Raw genomic sequence first — 5,855 nt, 5'->3', positions numbered from 1 at the left:
TTATGGGCTATTTGTAGAGAAAAAACAGCCTTCTGTAAAAAAATATTCCACAAGAACAATTTGGAACTATGCCCAAAGGGATATAAAACTGTGCATCCCCTTTGATTCAACAATACCACTGCTAGGTCTGTATCCCAAAGAGATCATAAAAAGGGAAAAGGATCGACATGTACAAAAACATTTATAGCAGCTCTTTTTGTGAAAGAATTAGAAATTGAGGGGATGTCCATCAATTGAGGGATGGCTGCACAAGTTGTGGTATATGAATGTAATGGAATTCTATTGTGCTATAAGAAATTGTGAGCAGGCAGACTTCAAGAAAACCTGAAAAGACTGATATGAATTGATGCTGAATGAAGCAAGCAGAACCAGGAGAACATGGTGCACAGTAACAGCAATATTGCGAGATGACCAACTTTGTTAGACTTAGGTCTTCTGAGCAGTACAATGATCTAAGACAATTCCAATAGATGGCAAATGCTATCCATATCCAGAGAAAGAACTATGGAGTCTGAGTGCAGATTGAAGCAGACTACTTTCTCTTTTGTTTATTATTTTTTGTTTTTTTCTTTCTCATGACTTTTCCCCTTTTGGTTCTGATTCTTCTTTCACTATGTGACTAGACTCAAGTGAAAACATACCTAATATGATCATACATGTATAGCCTATATCAGATTGCATGCCATCTTGGGAATAGGGGAACGGAAGAAGGAATAGTTTAGAACTCAAAATCTTATAAAAGTGATTGTTGAAAACTAAAAATAAATAATTTTTTTTAAAAAGTATTCCACAGTAGATTGCATCTTTACCAGTGTACAGTTGAAGAAGCTTACTCTGTTAGAGCAAAGTATTACCTTAAAGATTCTCATCTAACAAAGTGTTTCCTATCCATCCCTCCAAATTATTCAATATTCATGAGAAAATATGATATTAGAGGTTACCCTCTAAACATTAATTTCAGGTGAGGCATAAAATGGGGAGATATGTGTTTAGCAAAGTACTTGCCTTTTTCATCATAAGAGCTAACATTTTATAAGTTGGCAAAATACTTTGCATGTATTATTTTATCTGATGCTCACAACAGCCCTGTGAGGCATATGTTACTATCCTCTTTTCGAAGATCAGAAAACTGAGGCTGGAAGATCTTGAATGACTTGCTTAGGGCTAACCAGATAAGCTAGTAAGTTTCTGAAGAAGGAATTAAGTCCAGGTCTTCCAAGCAATTAAAGACATGTATCACTCAGAGGGCAATGGCAAGGACTCATAGGGAGTGTGATCAGGCTGCAACACATAATAAATAAAGAACTGTGAAGAAGAATTGAGCAAGAGATACTAGAAAAGAAATGCACAATTTCAAAAGAAGATGGGCTGGTCACATAGTGAGTGTGAGGGAAATTAGTGTGCAGACCTTGTGCTCCATTGATCTCCTATTGATGTCACTAGAAAATGAGGAAGGCTTCCAAAATATTTGGCTGACTTCCTGTTGTGAACTTATATGAGGGTATAGTCAAGAGTCTCACTGGATAGGCAAGTAAGGACTTATATGAGGGTATGGTCAAGGGTCTCACTGGATGGGCATGTATGGATTGAATAGGATCTGGGTCATGGGAGGCAACACTCAAATTGATGGGATCCTAGGTCCTCTTGGGCATTTAAGTAATGATGAACTGGAATGTAGAAAGAAAGGAGTGACAAGAATGGTGAGAAGAGAGACATCATGCTTTTTGAAAGATTAGTTTAATGAATTAAGGATGTTTTGCTTTGAGAAGAGAAAACTTAGATAATAACAGTCTTCAAATATCTAAAGGATTGCCAGTTAGGAAAAGGATTAGACTTGTTTTACTTGGTGCCAGAAGGCAGAATTAAGATCAATGGATGGAAATAAGAAGGAGGCTAGTTCCAGCCCAATATCAGGGAAAACTTTACTAATAATTGGAACTGTTAAAAAGCACAAAAGGTCATCGTAGGAACGAGTGAGATCCTTATCATTACAGGTCAACAGGAAGCTGCATGACTAATAGTTGACGATATTGTAGAAATCATTGGTTCATTGGCTAAGAGTTGGACTCTTTTCCCATCATGAATTAACTTCATTGACAGTCTGGTGAAGCCTAAGGCTTCTTTTTCGGAAAAAGTTGTTTTGTTGCCTATTTTCAAGATTGAAGAAAATTTCAAATTCCTGTTAAAGATTAATGAAAATGACATTGATCAGTTATATGTTATATTTTTCCCACCCAAAGTCACAAACCTCCTGAATCCATCCATGGTTAAGAACCCTTAGACTTGATGATCCCAGTCCTTTTCATCTCTACAATTCAGTGATTCTGTAGCTCTTTTGCAGTAGAGAAGCTCTCTCTAGCTCTGGCTGTCACTAAGTTCAGTCCCAGTACAGCACCTTATATAGCAGAATGGAATGATGGCACTTTTTACCTGCAAAACATGATTTCCCCAGAGGGTACTGGCCATTCAGTCCAGCTGTGCTGTTGTCATATACATGTGGCCAACTTTTCTTTTTAGGCATTTAAGGAAGCTTTAAAGCAGAGGAGTGTTTCCCAAAATGGCAAAGGAGGGACTCTGGAGAATACTGTCATCCATTTGGGAAGACTAAAGGGCAGCAAATGGATCTAGAGGCCAGGAGCAGAGGTAAGACAGAGAAATAAGAAAATAGGAAGAAATTAACACTTTATTTTTCAGGATTCCCAGGGAATGAAGAGACAGAATAGGAACAGAGAAACAAACATTTGCTTACAAATACAAAAATGTTTTTAAAAAGTCACAACAAAATGACCAACGTTTTTCCACTTTTCTCAGTTCCTCTGAGTCTACTAATCTCAAAGTCTCCAGCAACTCAAAGCATGAACCTGTAAGTGGAATGATCCAGGATCTCATCCCAGAAGCAACCACAATTCAGGTTACTCTAGTCTCCCTTGATCTACTGCTTATTAAAGAGAGGAACTAGGAAGGGACTTTTCAATTTCCTCCTTTTAGGTTTTGGAACTTGAAATTGGAATACTAGGAACTAGATCTATGTAATCATAATCCAGGGGACTTCCAGTGAGGAAATCTCTTCTATCAATGAAGGTCAGCAGCTTCTCTACATCTTTTAGTCTTAGAAAGTTTCCCAGAGTGATGAGAAGGTATGTGATTTGCCCAAGGTCACACAGTTAATAAAGAATTAAAGAGGAAGAATTTGAACCCTGGATGTCCCAACTACACCAAGCTGTCTTTCTTGTTAACCTTTTTAAAAACATGTAGTTAATCTTTCAAAGTACACACTATTTTCTACCCTTAAATTACTTGTCTTCCTTTTCTTTTGCCATTTAGACGTTAGCAACCCTCCAACACGACTTGCCAACTTTTTCCTTCCCTGCTCCTGTTCTGAAGTGGTTAAATACTCTTGGAGGAAATCCTACAAGTGTTCCAACTATGTTCACTATAAATTAGTATTAATAAAACCTAGCTGGACTCTCATTTTCGCATGAGCAATACTTTTATTTATCCCTGGCTGATTTTATGTTGTGCTTCCCCAACCAGCTCTTCCAACGATGTTTCTCTTTCCTCAGACCCCTAAAAAAATCCCCAAGTTTCTGTTATTCAGTAGATGACCTCAGTGCCTACATTGGTTGTAAAATAGAGGTCATTTACTATGCGTGTTATCTCTTAAAGACTATATTTTATTAATAGTTATTAATAGCAGTAACACCTCACATTTATATGCTGAGTTAGTGTCAACTTTATTTGACAGACAGCTGCCCTTAAAGCCCCAAAGACCTGAATATAATACCAGTATCTGACACATACAAACTATGTGACCCTGGGAAAATCATTTAGTCTTTCAATGCTCCAAGCAGCTCTGAAAGACCTGCATTGGAAGAGAAAGCATCCTTATCTAGAAGTTTCCTATACCAATTAAATCAGAAATCCAGTCTCTATCTCGTTATTTATTAGTATTTCTATAGTACTTTAAGATTTGCAAAGCAATAAATAGATTGGAACTGGGACTGGAATTGGAATCAGGTATACAGATTTGGGAGACATTTCCCCAGAGATGATAAATAAATGCATAGGAAGTGATGAGGTCATGAAAACATTGAATATGAAATTATACAGAGAGAAGATATTAAGATATACAGCTAGGAAATATGTGATAGAGAGGAAAAGTCTGCAGAGAGGACAGAGAAGTAATGAGACCAGAAGAGAAACAGGAGACAGAGTGTGAAAAACCCAGAAAGACAGAGCATCTAGAAGGAGGGTGGTGGGGAACAAGGAAGCAGAGGATTTGAGAGTAAGGGACAGTGAGGAGTTGAACTGGTTATCTATAGAGAAGAAGGAGAAAAAAGTAAATTCAAATCAGGAGCAATGGCCTGAGAAAGTATAGAGGGAGAGGAATAGGGGGCACCATGGAGACAAAGAAGAATTTTCAGAAGGGTAAGGCACAAGGACAGATGGAATAGTAAGAGGCTACTTTAGAGGAATATCAAAGTGTTTGTTCATGGAAACTGAGTGTTTGTAGGAACTGGACCATCCCTATCAGGTGACTGAGGTAGAGCAGATAGGCCACACAATCCTAACCTCAGCATCCACCTTGACCTCACCAAATATCCAACTACTTACTAAGTCCCATCAATTCTACTTCCAGCTCAGACAAACCTCACCTTCACTTCATTTATAACAACACTACCCTTATTCATGACCTCATTACCTCTCATCTACACTATTAAAATTGTAACTGGTTTCTGTATTTCCACTCTATTTTCTCTCCAATCCATCCCCCATATAGTTTTCTAAAGGCATAGGTCAGCCTTTGCTCAAAAAACTGCAAGGATAATTCACTGTTGGTGAATTCGTCTAACTGCTCTGGAAAGCAATTTGGGTTAATACAAAAGAAATGAAAGAAAGAAAAAAAACATCTATACCAGGGATGAGGAACTTTTAGCCTCAAGGCCACAGGTGGCCCTCTAAAAGATCCCCAAGTGTGATCCTTAGGATGTGGCCTTGAATCCTTTCTCCACCCCTGATCTATACCTTCTGTGAGGCAGGTAGGGAATGCAGTATATAACAACACTGGACCCAGAATCAGGAAGACGAGTTCAAATCCTACCTTAGACACTTACTAGCCTGTGCATGTCAATTAACTTTTGTCTGCCTCAGTTTCCACAGCTACAAAATTGGGGTCATAATAATACCTTATTTACCAGGCTTGTGGCAAAAATCAAATGATATATTTGTAAAGTGTTTAGCACAGTAACTGGAACAGTCAGGGCTTAACAAATGTTTATTTCCTTCTACCTTCCCCTTTCAACCAGAAGTACTAATGATAAAGACATACCTCAAGACAGGAAGGTCTCACATACATCAGAAAAGTCAAAGCAAAAGGTTTTGTAGTGGTGAGGAAGTAAAAATCAAATAGATGCCCATCAATTGGGAAGTGGCTTAATAAATTGTAGTTGATGATCTAACAGAATATTACTGCATCCTGAGAAATTATGTATATGAAGAATTCAGAAAAGCATGGGGAAATATATGTCCTGATGCAGAATAAACTAAGCAGAACCAGAAAAAATAGAACAATGTTTGGAACCACAAAAATAGAAAGACTGATAGTAGCAACGACAAACCAAAACTAAACTGAAATTGTAATTTCTAAGCTTGGTATTGGAAAAAGGAAGGAGAAAAAGCTCCTCTGTCCCTTCTTTTCTTCAGCAGTCAATAACCAGAATGGAATCCTACCTATGCTGTCAGACTGAGTTGATGCATTGAATAGTTCTCTTCAACTGCATTTTTTCCCATTTCAAATTTTATTCTTTGTTACAAAGGATGACTTTCTGGAGAGAAGTTGGGAAGGGAAAGATACA

This window comes from Notamacropus eugenii, chromosome 1 (assembly GCF_028372415.1).
Source record: "Notamacropus eugenii isolate mMacEug1 chromosome 1, mMacEug1.pri_v2, whole genome shotgun sequence".
NCBI classification, from domain to species: Eukaryota; Metazoa; Chordata; class Mammalia; order Diprotodontia; family Macropodidae; genus Notamacropus; species Notamacropus eugenii.
Note: the sequence above shows the minus strand (reverse complement) of the source record.